The following is a 22,014-nucleotide window of genomic DNA, read 5'->3' on the forward strand; positions in this document are numbered from 1 at the left end:
TTGATGATGATGATGATGATGATGATAAGGATGATTATGACTGTGAGTTTTCTGTAATTTTTTTTTCTGACTTGACAGTGTATTTCTTCCTGACCAATATTTTTTTCTTGTGCTATAAATTTCTTTCATCAGATTAACTTAGACAGCATATCTCTTCTAACCCACTCCCTCTTGGTTAGTTCCTTTCTCACAAAAAAATATAAAATCTTATTTTTTATAAAATTTTATTTTTTATCCATTCGTTTTATTCATGACAATCATTCTCAAGTTTGACACATTTCATTATTCCAGCACTTAGAGACAGAATTCCACAACTATTTAAAAGAAAAGGTTTGCTTTTCTCAATATTTAATTTTAAGGAAGACTTTCCTCTCCATTGCTATACTTATACTTTGCACATAATTTTATCCTACTGAACGTGTAAAATATGTTCTGTCTCTTCATAGTATCACCTTTAATATTCTAATAATGCCCCGCTAAAAACATTCACTGAATAATGTCTCCTTAAGTTGTTGTTTTTAATACATGATATTAGAATGGACTGCACATAGGAAGAAGTAGTTGGCTTTTTGAGTGGTAAGTTGAGACAGAGAAATTTAATGGAAAAATGCAGGAAAAAGTGCATTGCAGAAAGGAATCTTTCCTGTCTTATCTCAATAAAGACATGGAGTTTGTTTATCTCTCAGAAGCTGTGTGAGAAAATCAGGTTGATTGCATTCTATTTGTTTCTAAACAGGCAGAATAACAGCATCTTTAATTACATGAAAGGAATTGAAAGATGTTCAAAAGTTGAAAAGTTAGTGTATTAAAATTTGCAATATGAGTGTTTTTAAATATTTTTATACCAAAATATTTTTATTTTACTTTTTATTATAATTTTATCTGATCTTCTTGGAAGCAAATTTATCAAGAATAGTTTCTTTTTTTAATGTGTATTTATTTGTGGGGAGAGAGAGAGACAGAGACAGAGAGAGAAAGCACACGGACACATGAGGGTGCAAGCGGGGCCAAGGGAGAGAAAGAGGGAGAGAGAATCCCAAGCAGGCTCCAGGCTGTCAGCATGGAGCCCATCTCAGGGCTCTATCTCACAAACCATTAGATCATAATCTGAGCAAAAATCAAGACTTGGACACTTAACTTCCTGAACCACCCAAGTGCCCCTTCATCAATAATACTTTCAAAATCAAATTCTACTTAAATGTTTTGGAACAATAACAACAACAAAAACCAGATTAAACATGTTTATAGAAGTCTACAGTTTCTCTTTCTCTTTCTTTTTTTTGCCTAAGGCTCTATTACAGTTCTGCATAGCACCGATGTGCCCAGTCTATTGGTCATTTTCATTTTAATGACTGTGGATGTTTTTACACTTATTTTGAACTGTTTTAAATATTGTATTTAAATTATTATAAATCTTGATTTTTTTATTTTGGGAGGATGTCTGAAATTTTATACCTGAAGCAAGTTCTCCATTGTTTTAATCAGATTCCAGCCTGGGTTCCAGATCCTTAATTTTTAAGAAACCCAAACAAAAAATTCAATCTTGCTAACTGACAACATATTACAGGAAAGAAGTGTTCAGTTTCTAGACAGAGCTCAGTTGTGAGCTCCTGATATCTGACAGAAATCCAGCTTGTTGGTAGCTTGCCTAACAGCCTACATATTTTGAATCTTCATTTTTGCCTCACATAGCACAGTGATATAAAGAATCGTAAGTGATTAATGATCATCTCTGAATTGAATAATTAAGTTATTGTAACAAATATTGAATAAATCAATTGATTTATAATGGTAGCTGTTCCAGAGCAAAGCTGAAGTAATCAGACTGATGATATTTTTATTTCATAGTCAAACCACTATAAAAAATGAGGAAGAAAGAATAAACTTTTTATATTTCAATACTCAATTACTGTATTTAGTCTCAAATTTAAATGGCAAAAAAAGTAATCTAACCTGAAAAGAAAACTAAATATCATCTCAAACAAATCCTATAGCTAATCTAAATGCATTAATTGATCTCAGTTCTTTTTCTATGTTGAAATATCTCTAATGATATCATGTAAGTTTAGACACTAAACTAAAAAAAAAGTTACTCATTGCTTAAAACAGTGCGAAGGAAATCAATAAAAATTTATCAAATCAGAGCATGGAATTAAGTAATATCTGTGTCCCACATATAATTAAATTAGTCCATTAATATCAAAAAGACTAAGCACTGTGAAATTAAATTAATAAATGAATGACAAAGAAATAGTTTTCTGTTAATGACCTCATGAAAAACTATTTCCAAAACTTTTGAAATTTAAAATTTAATGTGTATTTTAAAATAATATATATATTTTGAAATATATGTGTGTTTATAACTACATATATTTATGTATAAAATACATATGTAAATATGTATGCATATAAACGAGTTATATCATTGATATACATGATTTTACTATAGAAGGCTTTAGTCATTATTAAATGAGTGCCTAGGTTAAGGATCTTCATTTTTAATAGTTGCAGGGAGTGTATGTGAAGGATCAAAAGCAGACATAAAATCATGGAAGGTGGCATGGCTTAAGTAATACTCTTCGTTAATTATATTTGAATCTATATTTCAGATGATATTGAACAGATGATTTTTTTAGCATCGTTTACATATCCAGTACTATTCTAGAACCCTTATATACTTATTTGAATACATTTATAAGGAAAGGAATACATTTATAAGAAGAAAAAGTAAATAGACTGAACTCAAAACACACAGAAAGAGCAAAAAGAAAAACCCAAAAGGAAAAGCAAGTATATAGGGGAGAAAATTGCAGCCATCTATTTAAATTAGAACAAATAAGAAAAAAATGGATAATATCAAAATATACATTTTCCCAAGTTTTTATTTAAATTACAACTAGTTAACATACAGTAAAATATTAGTTAATATGTAGAGATTACTAGGATTCATCACTCAGGTACGACATCTGGTGCACATCACAACACATGACCTCCTTAATAACTGTCACCTATTTAATCCATCCCCACAATTACCTCCCCTCCAGTAACCATCAGTTGGTTTTCTATAGTTAAGAGTCTGTTCCTTAGTTTATATATCTCTTTTTCTCCCCTTATGTTCATTTGTTTTTTTTTCTTAAATTCCACATAAATGAAATATATTATTTGTCTTTCTTTGATTTATTTTGCTTAGCATAATACTCCCTAGCTACATCCACATTGTTGCAAACAGCAACTTATCATTCTTTTTTAATGGTTGAGTAATATTCAATTATATATGTATTCCATTATACACACAAACCATATTATTTTTATCGATTCATCAGTCGATGGACATTTGGGCTTTCTCTGTAATTTGACTATTGTTGATAATGTTACTAGCAATGTTGTAATGCATGTCTTCCTTTGAATTAGTATTTTTGTATCCTTTGGGTAAATACCTAGTAGGGCAATGCGGTATCACAGGATAGTTCTCTTTTTAACTTCTTGAGGAACCTCCATATTGTTTTCCTCAGTGGCTCCACTAATTTGTATTCCCACCAAAAGTGTAAGAGGGTTTCCCTTTCTTCACATACTAGCTAGTACATATTATCCTATTATTTCCTGTGTTGTTAATTTTAGCCATTCTAACCAATATGAGGTAATGTTTCTTTGTAGTTTTGATTTATATTTCCCTGATACAAAATATACTTTTAAAAAGATTTAGAAACACAGATCTTTGGAAATGTTGATTTATTAGAAAAGGAGGAAGAAATAGATTATGCAAAGAAAATTCAGAGCAAAAAAGAAATTACATATATAATGTACTTGAAAAGGATCAAATTTATGGATTTCAAATTCTAGGCAGAAAGTGGGAAGATATGTCAACTCTATTCTCTCAACACCAAGAAGTAAAGAAAAATGACAATATCTTACTTTAAAGTTAATAGAAATCTATGGAAACAATGAGACAGATAATTGGAATTTTAGAAAGGGGTAAGTTGTTCTGAGATGGACAAATAATTACTGCAATTTTCTGACTTGAATAATATTATGAATCTGAATTCAGACTGAGGATTTGCTTTTCTCATTCAGAGGAACTATCAATGGGGAGAAAAAATCATCAAGAATTTTAGTAGTTGTGTGTGGGGTTTGCTTAACAATCTGAAAACTTGGGGGGATCAAAGAAACACTTGTATCTCTTCATGAAATATTTTTTGAGTTTGGGGCTGCATATGGGAGTGTGTGGGGGACTAGGCGAAAAGTTTTCAAAAGTTAAACTGAAACCTGTCAAAAGCTTATACTGCTTAGAAAACAATACATTGCTGGAAGGAGAAGTATTCTTTAAATACACAATTAAAGGTAAGAATTTAAAGAGCTAATGTTAAATATTCTACAGACAGTGGTGTATAGTTCACAGTCTTTCAAGCTGAAGATAAAGGGACCCACCAGGTTCTCAATTAAGAGACTAGAATTAAACATTGATTCAAAATTATAAAAAAGATAAACAAGTAATGGATAGATTAAAACTTCAACTAAAAGCTCAGTTCAGCTCAAATCTTAAGGGAATCCATTCTTCACTATCTCAGACTAATAGACACAAATGAGAGTCTTCTGTGGTAGAAAATATCTCCAGAACACTTGCAGTTATTTTATAAAAGAAAAACACCAAATAAAACTTAAGCATGACTAACATATGAAAGTGAAGAAAATATAATAAAATTTTTAATTGTTTGATCCCTTTTATTTATCAGACAAGGTCTTAAAGTAATCATAATTTATGTTAAAGAAAAGAAAGAAAAGTATCAACAAAATAAATGAAATCATGGATAATTTCAACAAAAATTGTTCTGTAAGAATTAACGAAATGGGCATTTAGAAGTAAAAAATAACGTAACATCTATTATTAATGATTTAGTTCATATATATATGAAATCATAGAATGTAATCAAAGTGAAGCAAAAGCCAAAGTATAACAAATATTTTATACATATTCAAGTCTAATATATGCACAAGTAGAGTTACAGAAGGACATGAGAGATTATGGGATGTAGTCTGTAAACCCATAATGACAGAAATATTCAAAACTTATCTATAGAATGTACAAAAAATGAAATGAGAAAAGAATTTAAATGCTTCATTATATAAAAAAAAAAAACTAAACAGAATAGAGTAAAGCAACAAATGAGGAGCAAAAAGTTATAAGGCATATATAAACCAAATAGTAAAATGACAGGAGTGAGCCCCCTCTTATTAGCACTTTAAATATAAATGGATTAAACTCTCCAGTCAAAATACATAGGTTGGCAGAATGGATATGAACATATGACTCAACTATATGCCATTTAAAAGATACTCATTTTAGATCCAAAGTCACAAATAGATTGAAAGTGAAAGGATGGAACAATATATCCCATGAAAACAATAATCAGAAGAGAGCATGGAGGGCTATACTATCAAAGAAAATATACTCTAGGAGCGCCTGGGTGGCTTAGTCGGTTAAGCGTCCGACTTTCACTTAGGTCATGATCTCACGGTTCGTGGGTTCGAGCCCCGAGTCGGGCTCTGTGCAGACTGCCAGCTCGGAGCCTGGAGCCTGTTTCAGTCTGTGACTCCCTCTCACTCTGACCCTCCCCTGCTCACGCTGTCTCTCTCTCTCTCTCCTAGAAATAAATAAAACATTTAAAAAAAAAAAAAGAAGAAGACTTAAACATTTAAAAAAAAAAAAAGAAAATATACTCTAAATTAAAAAAGAAAGATATAATGGACAAAGAAAGATATTGTATATAAAATAAAATTCAGTATAGCAGTAAATATAAGAATTATAAACATTTATACACTAATGATGGCTGAGAAAAATATATGATGAAAAACTGATAGAGTTGAAGGGAAAAATAGACAGGTTTAAAATATCAGTTGGAGACTTCACTATCCATCACTATCCTTCACTCAATGATGGGTAGAACAACCAAACAGAAGATAAATAGTCAAATAGAATATTTAACACAATAAACCAGCTAAGCGTAGTAGACATATAAAGCATGTACTATTCAAACGCTTACATTAAAAAACAAGAAAGATCTAAAATCAACAACAAAGACACTTGGGTGACTCAGTTGGATAAGCATCCAACTTCAGCTCAGGTCACAGTCTTATAGTTCTTGACTTTGAGCCTTGTGTTGAGCTCTGTGCTGACAACTCAGAACCTGGAACCTTGTTTGGATTCTGTGTCTTCCTCTCTCCCTCTCTGTCTCTCTCTCTATCTCTCTCAAAAATAAATAAACACTAATTTTTTTAAAAAGAAGAAATAAAATCAACAACATAACTTCACAACTTAGAGAGATACAGAAGATTTAAACTAAACCTAAAGATAGTAGAAGGGAGAAAAATATAAAGATTAGATTAAAGCTAAATGAAATACATAATAGAAGAACAATATAGAAAATCAAAACAGGAAAGTTTTTTTTTCGTTGAAAATATCAACAAAATTGACAAGCCTTTGGTGATATATGGGCTAAGAAAAAAAGAGAATACATAAATTCTGAAGTCAGAAATGGAGGTGGGAGCATTACTAATGATTTGATAGAAATACAAAATATTATGATAGTACTATGAATAACTGGAAGAAGTAGATATTGCAAGAAGCACAAAGCCTACCAAGACTAAATCATGAAGTTGGGGCATCTGGGTGGCTCAGTTGGTTAAGCATCCAAATTCATCTCAGTTTATGAGCTTGTGGTTCTTGAGTTTGAGCCCTCATTGGGCTCTGTGCAAACAACTCAGGGCCTGGAACCTGCTTCGGATTCTGTTTCTGTCTCTCTCTCTCTTTCTCTCTCTCTCTCAAAAATAAATAAACATTAAAAATTAAACTCCTATAGTTTAAAGAAAACATTAAAAAAGCTAAGTCATGAGGTAGAAAATCTGAAGAGATCTATAATTAGTAAAGAAATTTAATCAATAATCAAAAATCTCCTGACAAAACAAGTTCTGAACCTGATTGCTTAACTAATGAATTCTACCAAAAATTTAAAGAACTAATAGCTATCCTTCTAAAACTTCCAAAATTTGCAAAAGAAATAATACTTTGTAGCTCATTTTATGAGGTCATTATTACTCTGTCAAAACTTTACAAAGATATTACAAGAGAAAAGCTTACAAAGCAATATCCTTTTATAAAAACTGATTAAGAAAAAATCAAAGTACTGGAAAACCAAATTCAACACCATATTAAAAACAAATTTAGCAGCAACAGTATACACTATGACAAGTGTGAATTTCTCTTACAATGCAAGGATGGTTCAGTTTATGAAAATTTATCAGTGTAATAGACCACATTATTAGAGTAAAGAAAAACACACATAATCATCTTAATTTATGGAGACTAAGCATTTGACAACATTCAGAATTTCATGGCAAAAAATACTAAGAACAACTAAAAAGAAAAGGAAACTGGCTCGACATAGTAAACACCACATACAAAAAAAAAAAAAAGAAAGAAAAGAAACAAAGAAAGAAAAAAACAACAGCAAGCATCATGCACAATTAAAGTTTTACTTCTATCATCAGGCCTGTTCTATCACTTCTTCTTAACATAGCACTGAAAGTTCCAACTAGAGCAATTAGGCAAAGAAACAAAAGCTAAACAAAACTAAACTAAATGAACCCACCAATTTGGAAAGGAAGAAGTAAAATTATCCCTGTTTGTTCATGATATGATCTTATCTGTAGAAGACTCTTAAGATTAAAAAGAGAAAAAATTAAAACTAATAAATTTATTTAGCAAAGTAGCAGGATACAAAGTCCACACATAAGTGTCAATTGCATCTCTATACACTAATAATGAACAATCTGAAAAGGAAATTATGGGAACAATTTTATTTATAATAGTCACAAGAAGAATAAAATATTTGTGAACTGATTTAACCAACATGGTAAAAATTTATTTAATGAATACTACAAAATATTGCTGAAAGAATAAAGTATATATTAAATGGAGAAACATCCCATGTTCATGAATTGGAAGTATTGTGATCTACAGATTCAATGAAGTCCCCTTCAAAATCCCATGACAGTTTTTGGAGAAATAGAATAACTCATCCTAAAATTCATATAGAATCACAAGAGACCCCAAATACACAAAACAACTTTGAAAAAAAAGAAAAAAATTAAATGATTTCTATTTCCTGATTTCAAAACTCATGACAAGCTACAGTATCAAAGCAGTGTTGTTTCAGCATAAAAGTAGACATAGAAGCCAATGGAATAAAATAAACAACCCAGGAATAAACCATTGCATATACTGTCAAATAATTTTTGACAAAGGTGCTAAGACTATTTAATGACCATCTTTTCAACAACAGTGATTGGAAACTGGATATCCACATGTAAAAGAAATAATTTGCACCCAACAAATACTATATGCAAAACAACTTAAAGTGATCTAAGACTTAAGTTACAACTTAAATTATAAAATTATTAAAGGAAAAAATTAATATAAAACTTAATAGCATTAGACCTAGCTATAGAAATTATAGCAAAGGCACAGACAACAAAGGAAAATATACAAACTAGATCTCATGAAAGTATTAAAATTTTGTGCACCAAGTGGTACTATAACAGAGTAAAAAGACAACCTGCAGAATGAGAGAAAATATTTGTAAATCATATTGTTAAAGGGTTAATGTTCAAATAGAGAGCAAAATCCTGAAACTCACCAACAAAAAACAACCCATTCAAACATGAGTAAAGGACTTAAATGGTTCTCTCTCTAAAGATACACACATGGCCTATAATCACAGAAAAAATGCTCTTCATCACTATTCAGAAAATGGAAATGAAGACTACAATGAGATACCACCTCATACCCTTTAAGAAGAGTACTACTAATTTTTTTTTTATTAAAAAGAAAAACAGAAAAGAGCAAATGTTGGCGAGGCTGTGGAAAAATTAGAACTCAGAACTCTCATACTCTGCTAGTAGATATGTAAAATGGTAGAGTCAACAGTCTAGCAGACAGTATGATGGTTCCTCAAAAAATTAAAAATAGAATTTCCAAGTGGTCTGTCAATTCGTCTTCTGGAAATATAACTAAAAGAATTGAAAGTAGAATCTCAAAGATTGCACCCATCTTCATAGCAGCATTATTCACATTAACCAAAACGTGGAAGCAATCCAAGTGTCCAGGGGTCCATGGGAAAATGAATGGATGAGCAAAATGGAGTATATACATGCAATGAAAATGCTATTGGTTTTTATTAAAGGAAGGAAACATGGATGAATCTTGAGGACACTATGCTAAGTGAAATAAGCCAGTCACAAAAAGACAAATACTATATGATTCCACATATATGAATTATTTAATCAAAATCATGTAAATAGAATGTGGAATGGTGTTTACCAGGAGCTAGTATGGGGGAGGAAAGGAAATAGGGAGGTATGTTTAATGATTATGTAGTTTCAGTTTTACAAGATGAAGAGAATTATGGAAATGCATAGCAGTGATCGTTTCACAACATTATGAATGCTTTTAGTACCAATGAACCAAATACTTAAAAATGATTTAAGACGGTAAATTTTGTGTTATGTATATTTTATCACAATAAATATTTTAAATAGGTTACTTGTAAAGATGAATTATTTTAATAAATTCTGAGCAAGACTGACTAAAAAATAAAATAGAGTAAAAAAGCAGATGGTCAATATTTTGGTATGAAATAAAAAATCACTAGCGATTCAATAGACTGGAAAGAAATAGGAAGATAAATTTATAATGATTTTTATTTCAATGAATTCGACCGATAGAAAGAAATTAATAAATATATTGAACACTACACCTTGAAAACGTTAGACGGTAATACTATGAATTGTACTGTGCGGATTACCAAAGTGTATCTGTAATTAGGGAGAAATCCAAATAAACTAAAAAATAAATGATTGTGCTTAGTAAGGTAATTAAGAAAACAGAACCGTATACAAATATATCAGCAGAATTGATACAAAAATCATTGGTATTTATTTATATTATAAAAATGTAATTGCTAGGTAAATAGTAAGCATATGCTATATATAATAGTATAAGAAACAATGAAATACTTATAAATAAATTTACAGACAATTCTAAAACATTGTTAGGGGCATTTTTTAGAGGAAGATTGAGAATGTGAGCAGGGAAGAGGGGCAGAGAGAGAGAATCTCAAGCAGGCTTCATGTACAGCATGATGTCTAATGTGGGGCTTGATCCCACAACCCTGAGATCATGACCTGAGTTGAAATAAAAAAACCAATGCTCAAACACCTGAGTCACCCAGGCACCCCAATTAAGGGCAACTTATAACACATTAAATAAATGCATGAACAACCCTGCTCATGTACTATAACACTTATTTCTCTCATTAAGGAGCCATAGAATCTATAAAATCTTGAGGGAGGGAAAGAAGGAAGGAAGGAAGGAAGGAAGGAAGGAAGGAAGGAAGGAAGGAAGCAAGGAAGGACACATGAAGTAACCACTGCGTTGTGTTCTTATATTAAAGGAATATGACTGGGCATAAGATAGACTTGATTAGTAAGACTGATAAAGATCAGGAAGAGAAAATAGGGAAAATTCTATATTCTGTTTTAAGTCCCCATCCCCAGTTGATATCTATTACTCAAATATCTATTACTCAAACAGTTATCTTTGTTAATTTATATAGTTAGAAGAGAAAACAAGCTAAAACTCTTAAAGTCCTTTTGAGATAAATGACTCTAATATATTCATGAACATATGTGTAATGTATGTCTCATATGTAAATTAGAGAGAAGCACATGAGCAGGAGAGAGGGGCAAAGAGAGAGAGAGAGAGAGAGAGAGAGAGAGAATCTTAAGCAGGGCCCATGCTCAATGCAGAGCCCCACACAAGGCTTAACCCCATGAGCCTGGGATCATGACCTGAGCTGAAATCAAGAGTCAGATGCTCAACCGAGGTACTCAGGCACCATCGATATTTTTTTAATAAAGAAAAAAAATATTAATTGAAGTAGGTAGAACAGAAGCATTTAATTACAATGTTTTTTTTTTTTTTTTCTAGTTTCAGAATATAAGCAGATTATATACTGGAAACCTTCAAACATGCTTTATTTGCCTTCTTTTTTAAAGACCCAATATAACCTCATCACTCATCAGTCACAATATAACCTGTTTATTCTGTTTTAAAGTACTCAATATTGTTTTCCAGATTTAAGTTATGAGTTATTTCTTTAGAATTCAGAATCTCTCTCTCTCCCCCACCCCCCATTCTTTTAATGTAGAAGTGATTTTATAGATGACAGTTAAAACCTTTGGTCAGTTCACATAAGCTGAAATATAATTTGGTGTGTGAAGATACTATGAGCACAGCCTACCTTCTATATTTGTACACAGCCTGCTATTTGTGAGAGCTTTCTTGATGAGGTTAAGTGTAGTTATGGAATAAGGAACCACAGTGGTATTTGCCAGCACTGTTTAGAGGATATTCTGTTTCCACACACAGAAATCTCTTGCTGCCTAGAATATTTTTCTCAAATCAATATTAAGTTTGATAACCTGTCATCTCCTTAGGTCATGTATTAGGCTGTTGTCTACATATTGGGAATTGCTGACAATATCATTATAATAAAAAGGTAAGTTTACTTTAGATTTAGAATGGTGCGCTTTTCTTTATCTGTGTTTATTCTAAATTTGTACCATTCTAAGTAAGCTTACTTATGTATAATATGCAATGTGTATGTCAATTGTATACAATTGTACTAAAATCTGCTTATGGTGAATCATCAAAACAACTAAACTTTATTTTTTTAAGTTTTTGTTTTATTTATTTATTTATTTATTTATTTATTTATTTGAGACAGAGAGAGACAGAGCATGAGTGGGGAGGAGCAGAGAGAGACAGAGGGAGACAGATATTGAAGCAGGCTCCAAGCTCTGAGCTGTCAAAACAGAATCTGATGCAGGGCTAGAACCCACTAACTGTGAGATCATGACCAGAGCTGAAGTTGAACGCTTAACTGACTGAGCCACCCAGGCCCCCTTAATTAAACTTTATAGTGGTTGCATGGAAACTTAGCTTATTTTGTTAGCAGGCAGAATAACTTGATCTGTTATAGCATAGATCCTTACAGGTATTTGGATTTAGATCTTTAGAATGTGGTTATTTGTACATGCTTATGGGGGTATTCATTTATTTACTTATCATCTCTAACTTTTTTTCTCCTGAACAAATATAATTTCTTGGATTACAGATAGCACAACATTATGAATCATCCTCATGAACCATTCCACACTTCACAAACTGAAATGCATATTGTGTGTATGCAAATGGTAATTCTGAACTACCTGAAGTTTCAGTACCCCCCTCGATCACTCACACACTCACACAAGCATCCACATTCAGACTATCACTTCAGTATTTGCTATATCTGCAAATTCCCAATGGACAAACGAGAAGGCATCACTCTGGTTCAACAACTATTCTAATTCTCTTAAGAGACTGGCATGACTTAGAATCCGAAGAATGCTTTTTGGTGGGATTTTCATTTAATATCCAAATTTGAAAAATTATAGTGATATTGTTGCTTATACTGTTTTAATTAGGAGAATTAGATAAATCATTTATAATAAATAGGCTTATGCTAAATGGTTACAGTTATGTCATTAGGCATCAAATAGAATGTAATGCAACATCAAGCAAAATATGAATAAGTTTTTATTTAAAAGAGAATTATAAGAGTCAATTGACTTCCAAGTTTTTACATGCTTTACTAAAGCTTTATGTAGTATAAATTTATTAATTGGCTAAAAGATAAAGAAACAAAACTGTAATAAATGGCCCTTCAAGAGATTATAAGAATCTTATCAATCTTCCAGTTGAAAAGCCTCTGATATAATAATAAGAAAACTATGCGTCTTACATTATAGGAGGTTGATATATTCTTTTCACATTGATGAACAAATTCAGAAATAGTGATCTTGAACAAAGGGGAGAATAAACAAAAATTGTGGATTTGAACTTAGATTCAACCAATAAACAGCAACTACAAAATTCTCAAATATTTTTGTTAGGTTCTATAGATATTAACATTGTGCTTTTTCAGATGCAATATTTTGGGTTAGAATACTACGTAAGAAATGAAAATGCCAAAGGAAAGAATAATAAGTTTATCCTAACTTTACGGCTACTCAGGGCCTGTTTTGCCAGTATTGCTAAAGCATAGCATAGGCCAAGCCAGGTGTTAATCATTCAATAAAAGCTGAATAATTGCATAAATAGGTATCTCTTTGTAAAGAACCAGATTCCAAAGGCAGAAAGATTTAGAGTTAATTAATAGTTTTTTAACCTATTATTTTACTATTAGAACATTATTTAATTTCCCTGAACATTAAACTCTAAGCTGTAAAAATGGACATGATGATTTAGAGATTCTAAGGTTGTTCAAAAGATGGAGGGGAAAAGTGGTGTAACATGCTATTGATTAATGGCAATTTTGCACAGTTCATAGAGATATCATCTCTATCATGCTGGGTGACTGGAGTAGCAGAGAGGACATGCATGAATTAAAGACACAGTGAGGGCCAAACTCACTACCAAACAAAATCTGCTGCTTCTATGGACTCCTAAGTGAGTGATAAGCTGAGATGGTGTTTAGAACTCCTCAGATTCAAAATTTTAATACAGCTTGTGCTCTTCTATTACAAACATTAGAAGAGTTAGTTCAAGGAAAAAGGGCAAAGTTTTCTGCTAGAGGGTATGCAATATTAAATAATCTAAGAAACACCAAGGAGAAACAGGTTCTAAGTAGAACCTAGAATCTCACAATGCTCTAACACAGCAAAAACCTCTCTGGCTAGAACAAATACTCTTTCCATTTTTTGGCCATTATGCAGAAACCATCTGTCTACTTAGTCTTCCTGACCACACGTGTCAGTCAGACATTTATTTTTCTTTTGTTACCATTATAATTTTGTAATTTGGAAACAATCATTAAATTAATCACACCAAGACTCAGTGTTTAAAATATCCTTCCATTGCAGTACAAGCATAAAGCTTTGTTTGAAGTTTATTCCCTGTCATGGAAAGAAAGCATTTCAAAGAAAGATATTTACATTTCAAATAGACCTTTCCAATGCTTGTACTTTCTTCAGTCGTTTGTAATTCAATCAGTTGGATATGAAGTGCTGACATTGAAGTGCAGAAGCAGAAAGTTCCTATTAACTCAACTTTAAAAGTATCTAAATTAAATCTCGTGCTGCCTGGTCACTAATGGATGTGCCAACCGTCAGAATGATGCCCGGACTTAAAAGGAGGTTGTTTAAAATGGCTTGAAGCTTATAACAAAGCATGTTTACACTAACACAAAAGAAAACAATATCACTTCTAAATTTTTATGTACTATGAATTCAACCCATTTGTCATTTAAAAGTCACTGAGGGACATGGAGAAAGGGAGTATAAATAATTGACTACCATAGTGTGTGCCTTTACATGAGGGAGAGGAGATTGAGGAGTTTGTTCCTATTGTGTGAGCTGTAATTAAGTAATTAAAAATTAAGTAAGCTGTAATAAATTAAAAATAATTTATTAACAAGTCCATCTATATACATATATAAGTATATATACAGTGTGTATGTAATATTGTGTATATATAATATATATAGTATTTGGTAATACGTAATATATATGCTATGTGCATATATATCAATACCTATCTATCATCTATCTATCTATCTATCTATCTATCTATCTATCTATCATCTATCTATATCATGTATATATTTGAGGGGAAACAGCAAAATGGATTGAATCTCTTTTTGGCAGTCTAGAAGTGAGTTTTTATCCATTTTCTTCAATTCCCATAACCCATTTGTCTAATACAAGATAGGTATTCAGTAAATATTTATTGAATGAGTGTTTGATACCCCTTTAAGTGATTCCAAAATGGTAGGGAATTATTTTTGATAGGTGACTAACTGTTCCTATCCATTGCCTATGAATAAATTTGGGTAAATGTCTGTAGAAATAGAATGTTGCATATAGGATAAAATAATTTGGCTGCATTAAAAAAAAAAGATAAAAGATAATACCCTGATGATGAACCACTGCACAAGAACTCATTTCCTCCTGGTAAGTATCAGGAAAATCAGTGCTATAGTTGAAAGAAATGAGGCAGTACAGGGTTTTGTGAGAAATGTCATCAGTTCTGCAGTATAAAGCGAGCCAATAAAACTAATCTACACGAGGCTTTTAGATTTTGATTAGATTGTAGATTGCAAGCATTTTGTGAAGATTTTGTAAAAATAGCAATTGATTTCCCCTCTAACCAAGCAATTTAATCTATGGTACAAGTCACAAAGCCAACTGTGGGATGGTGGGTTTCCCTGCAGGATCAGTGAACTAGAAGCAATACACCTGCCACTAGGCTTCTAAAATAATCATTTGGCAAAGATAATTTTAATAGGCAGGAATAAAGGTTAACAACCTTTGTTAGGGCTCTTTAGAGCCAGAATGGTTCAAGTGTCACATTCATCTCCCCACCCCTTCCTCTTTCAGACTTGTTCCATTCTGTGCTAAGCAGAAATGGAGACCAGCAGATTTTAGTTACACAGTTTATCATGCTGATTCAAATATGCATGTATTCATGCAGAATATATTAAATGTAGAGCATACGCTGAGACTATGCTAGAAAATGGGAAGTGAATATGGAAAAGCAGGAGAGCTTATACTAGTGGTTATAGAAGCAGGGGGGACTGGTGGGAGCTGAATCTGGATTCAGTGGCCAGACTGAATGGAGAAGTACCCATTTGTAGATCTTGCTTTTTTTTCCTGGGAATGTGGAAATAGTGAGTGCTTAGAAAATCACACGGGACTAGAATCTGGAGATATAATTTCTACTGAATAGCTCTTTTCCATCCATTCCTATGGCTATGGAGTAGATACCCTTGCCTGGGCTGCAGATTTTCATCTGGAAAGCAGTTAGTCGCAAAGACTGTGCAAAGGGAGGAGAAGAGAGAGTGGACAAGAACTACTAGCATAAAGATTAGGGAGTGGGAGAGGCAGGAGAAGACAGCTGACATGAGCAGGGGGCTGTACGTATCCATCTATAGCAGCCATAACAGTGGATCATTGTCACCATTGCCTCTTGGGGAGATGGGTAAATCCACTGTCCTGAGTTCTTCCTGGTAACCAGCACTGCATAGCATACGAAAGAAAACATGTGATTTAGCAACACCACACTTGTAGAATGCTAGAAACAAGTTGGTCATTAATTGTCATTGACTCTCCTCTGTTCCTGACGTTAATCCAAGGGTCACTTTGAGCAACACATAATTACATAAGCCCTTGTTTCCTTATTTGGTAACGTGAAGAAGAATGACTCTACCCACAATGTTTTAAGAGATACTATGAAGACTAACAGGTGACTTAATAATAATTTTAAAAAATCATCATCACATTATTATGTTAACCTATTACTTATTGAATCACTTAAAATATTTCAGTTATAGGGTGCTTGGCTGGCTCAGTTGGTAGAGCATGTGACTCTTGATCTCAGGGTAATGAGTTGAAGCCCTACATTGGGTGTGGAGCCTACTTTAAAAAGAAATACTGAAGAAATTTTTAAAAGAAGGAAAAAGCCTTCAGATATTTTTAAGCATTTTACTGATATCATCTTAATATATCATAACAAAAAAAGCATCCTAAGTGATTGAAGTTATTAATATCCCCATCAATGAGCAAAATAAGTAATATAAAAATAATGATACTTTCCTGGTATCATGCATTTGTTAGTTGTCAAAGCTGTAATTCAAAGCCAGATAATGTAACTCTAAATCCCGTATTCATAATAGTTATGGTGATTAATATAATACAATGAATTTAAAATATTTTGACGTATGCTAAACAAATTGTAAAATATAATTCCAGTACAAGTAAAATGTAGTATCATTTCAATTACTATGAAGAACAATACAAAAATTTTCCTATGGCTTTCATCTACTTTCTATGGTAAAATGTACAGATAGTAGAAATCAAGAGTAGGATGATGTTACAGAATTGTGTATAGAATAAATAATGGCTCACATATTCACAGCTCTTAGAGGAACTTCATGCTCTCAGAGACATAGGTTCCCATTACACCCTATTATTAGTGATTCCACCCAGGGATAACTCCCAGGTAGACTGGTACTTGAGAAGGTGTGCATCTCCTGAGTTCCTGGTTTATTTCCTCAGGGATATGACAAATCTTTTTTCCTTTCTTGTTTTGACTACAGGCAAGCTCAGAGCAAATATCACCATTGCCTTCTTTTAGAAATTGTAATGAATTTTATGGAAAGCTTCCTTGAGTAGTAATTTTACCTTTGGTTTCAAATTAAATTTACATTCTATTTGTCCTTAGCCCATAATATTTATTAATTTATGTACTTAGTAAATTAAGAACACGATTTATTTTCATGGTTGTTTTGCATTGTTCAATTAAAGTATTGATTTTTCTCTACGTTCCAAAGGTGGAGTAGCTTATAATTGAATTGATATTGTTCATCAATTCTTTCTCTAATACTGGTTTTCCAATAATAAGTGGAAATATTTCTTATACAAAATAATGTTTGTTTGGTTTGGTTTTTAACTACTACTTGTCAACTGTACAGGACTCTCCTCTGACTCCTCAGATGAAAGGGTCTATCAAGTCCTGGCATAATTCATAATTCATAAGTTCATTCAGAACTTTTATCAGATTCATTGCGTTTTAGCACAATGCTCTTTAAATTCTTTTGTAGAGCCCAACTGAAACTTATGCCCCAATTTTAGCTGCAGTTGGAGACCCATGGACAGTATAAGCCTGACGTAGACATGGGTAAAGTACAAACATGACAGATTTGGATATAGTTCATACATGCAAAAAGAGAAGGCATGAAGGGACTGAAAGCATATTGAATTATGTTGCTAAGAGATCTAGTCTATTATGAAATTTTATCTTCCTTTCAAATATATTATTTTCTCCATCAATACAAAAAAAATAAATATTCATTATAAATTTTTACAAACAGAATATAGAAAGAAAAAAACAGCCCATATGCCCACCATCCAAAGACAACTTTTAATATTTGTATACACAAGAATGACCCCCTATTCATATGCCTTTATTGTGAGTCCAAGTAAACTTAATTTGTATGGCAAGTTTAAATACTGAGATATACTGCATTATCCGAATATTGAGCTCCATATATCACGTAATGAGATAGCAAGAGATTCATATAAATGTTGGCTAAATTTTTGATTCCAAAGTTCTATTATTGGGAATTAAAGACTGTACTTCCTAAATGAATTTTTTAATTATTTCAATTATGTGCATGCAAAGGTATTAAAAACACTATGCAACATATAAATATATATATTTAATATTGCTATAAAATATATAGTGCTTTCTTTTTAAACTTAGCATCCTAAGCCCAATTGAACCATGGTGAAATATGCCACAGTATGAAGTTTTTATATTTGCTTAATCATTTCCCTATTCTAGAACACTTAGTGTATGCTTTCTGCCAAAAGTAATGTACTATTAGCTGTTCCACAATATATTTTGTTTTTGTTTTTGTGTATCTTCTGCACTATTTTTTGAGGATACCTTCCAAAATTTGACTGATAAGATCAAGAAATGCCAGTTTTTTATGACTCCCTTTACAGATTGCTTAAGATATTTTTTTTAATTTTTTTTATATGTTTTATTTATTTCTAGGAGAGAGAGACAGCGTGAGCAGGGGAGGGTCAGAGAGAGAGGGAGTCACAGACCGAAAGAGGCTCCAGGCTCTGAGCTGGCAGTCAGCACAGAGCCCGACGCAGGGCTCGAACCCACGAACCGAGAGATCATGACCTAAGCGAAAGTCGGACGCTTAACCGACTAAGCCACCCAGGCGCCCCTGCTTAAGATATTTTTAAATGATGTAATGATTTATATTCACATATTCAATTATAACAAATATATATGCGTGTATATATATAGGTCTAGTAATATATATGTTATGTATCCAGTATATGTGCATGTGTGTGTATATCGAGTATAATCAATTATCTGTTATATTTTACACCGTCCTTTATAAAGCAACCTGCTACCTTAAGTTTAAATTAGTCTATTTTGATTACTTGCCAGATAGGTTTCCATCCTTCCCCACACATAGTTTTTAACCATAAGTTTCCTTCCTTTATCTTTTTTTAAAAAAATAATGTTTATTTAATTTTTGAAGGAGAGAGAGACAGAGCACGAGGGAAGAGGGGCAGAGAGAAAGGGAGACACAGAATCCGAAGCAGGCTCCAGGCTTGGAACTGTTAGAACAGAGCTCAACTCTGGACTGGAATCCTTGAAGTCAGACGCTTAACTGACAGAGCCACTCAGGTGCCTCAACCTTCCTTTATCTTTTCAAATGAAAAGTCTGATGCTTATTAAAATCTGAGTTTCCATATTCATTATTATAGCATTCCGTAATTCCAAAGTTGTATGATATGGTGTATTAATATCGCATCAATAAGCAGAATTCTCTTGCTTTATTGTTGGCTTCTAATAAAGTTCAGATATTTGCCATTGAGTAATGTGGATCATTATTTTTCATGAAATTAGTTGTTTCATACCATGGTCTTTTCACAGAATTAATGATTTTTTTTTAGATAATAGGGTCATTAGTTCATTAATACTCAAATAGCTTAAATTTATGCATTTTTTAAAGCTTGGATACAATGTAAAGAATGTATCAAGGTAGCAGGAATTTAATCTATTGTGTAAAAAGAGCATTTCCTAAAAAAACGATTTTTATTTCTTTATACTTATTAAAGACATAACAGTCTTGGCTATTTCACAGAAGTTTTTCGAGTTTTTTTACTTAAGTATTTTACAAAGTTTAGGTTATCTGTAATAAGCACATTATAAAAATATTTTAGAAGTACTTTATATAAATTATAAAAGTATACCAAATGGATTTTGAATATTATAAATTATGTAATACCTTTTTAAATCTCAGATGAATGACTAAAAGTAATTCAGAAATTTCATTTATTATTATTGACATAATATAAATTTATTGGAATTTTTCTTTTATCACTTCAAAAGATTCTCTCTGCAGATATTTCTAAATAAATATTTTGGATTAAATTACTTTATTAACCTCAATACCCCACAAATTTGGTGTTTAACAAGATATTCTTAGCTGTCTCACGACACTTTTGAAAATTTAACTTGTCCTAGTGAGATCCGATTTATTGTAATAGAAATCTTGGTATGTCTTTTAATTATACCTCTAATTATTACTTGACAATTCATGTTTCAAGCTATCTTTCTTTGATGCTGATTGGTGAAAAATGTTGGAATTTTAAGGCATTAAGAAGCCATTGTGTGATATGCCCTGAAATTAATTAGAAGCCAAGTAATAATAAAATGTAATTAACTCAATGACTACAAGTTAAAAAAAATCTCATGATAAAGAAAAAAATTAACATAAAGTCAGATGGAGAAATATATTTTTTTTCTCCAGAAAGGGATATACAAAAAGCTATCCTATGACTCCTTCAGTCTATCAATTCTTATTTTCTTCAGCCATTTTAATTAACATGTTAATAAATTCTTGATAGAATTAATAGCAAATGACAATTGCAAAGTGCAAGCTGAAATAAAATGTAACACAGCAATTTTGTCACTTGTAAAAAATATCATTATTGCCCAGTCAACCATAACTTGCCCCATCCCCTGTTAAGAGAAAAGCTGCTATTTGGAAAAAGATTTAAGCTTTAGCCCCACATATTAAGCACAATTAATGATCGATTTGCTAAGAAGCCATACATTAGCCCCAGTTTATCCATCCATTGGGTAAATGGTAGACATTACTTGGTCACTGTGATAGATTTGAATGCAAGCAAAACCATCAATCAGTGTCGGCAGCTGATTAGTTGTTGGTGTCTTTGACAGGCTCTTCTATCTCACTGAATGAAAGCCAGCTGATTGCTTTCACTCCTCTCTCCATTGCCCTCTAAGCACTATATTACATAGCTAATGCTGAGGGTGGAAAATTCCGTGTCAGCTAACAGTGAATTTCTCCCCTTTGCTTATTATTACATCCACGTTAGTCTCCCACTTCAAATTACAGAATGAGGCTGGTCAACAGTGTGTGGTAATGTGAACCTTTATGAAACAATGAGTAGTAATGGATGAAAACAGTTGTATTTTAATAATAACATCTGTTCTCCTTAAGGCAGAAAAGTGACAGGAAGTCTGCTGCTTTAGATGACACAATAAAAATTAGATATGTCAAGATTTAGAGGGTTGATAGTTGAGGAATAAAATATTGTAATATGATGAAAACATTACCCTTGAGATGAATTCAGGTTCTGAAAGTACAATAGTAATTAGCACTAAAATGATCATTAAATTTATATTCATTTCCTCTTAAGTTTGCTCAGGCCAATCTTTCATTACTAAGATATGTATTCAAACTGCATTATGAACACTGTAGCTTATCTGTGAGCATGAAGAACAGATGGAGTGAATTTATTTGCAGAAATATTTGAGCAAGTGGAAAAGATATGAATTTGACTTCCTTGACACCCAGAATTGCCTAGCATGTGTGTGACTCTTGTCACTAAACACAAAGTCAGAAGGAACAGATCAACTGTAACCAGAATTAAGGAATACTTAATCAATTTTAACTTTCATTTGTATATAAAAGTCAGTACTAAGTAAGTACTAAGAAACTAAGTACTAAGAAACCATTTGGATATGATTCCAATGACATTACATTTAATAGCAGTGCAATTCCATGTGATTCTTGTTTTCTTTTTTATATTTCTATCATATATTTATGTTCAGTGCTTGAGTTTATTCCACAAATAAATACGGGCACCCACAATCTTCAATATCACACATTCCAATTTCTTACTCAATAGCATACAGCTCACAAAAGTAAAAATTGAGTACAAGTGTATAATACATTTCTAAATTTTATTAAGATAATTTTCTTCTCAAGAAATAAAAATAAAATAAATTAAGTAAATATA

Source organism: Hyaena hyaena, unplaced genomic scaffold, assembly GCF_003009895.1.
Source record: "Hyaena hyaena isolate Hyena2069 unplaced genomic scaffold, ASM300989v1 scaffold_609, whole genome shotgun sequence".
Taxonomy (NCBI): domain Eukaryota; kingdom Metazoa; phylum Chordata; class Mammalia; order Carnivora; family Hyaenidae; genus Hyaena; species Hyaena hyaena.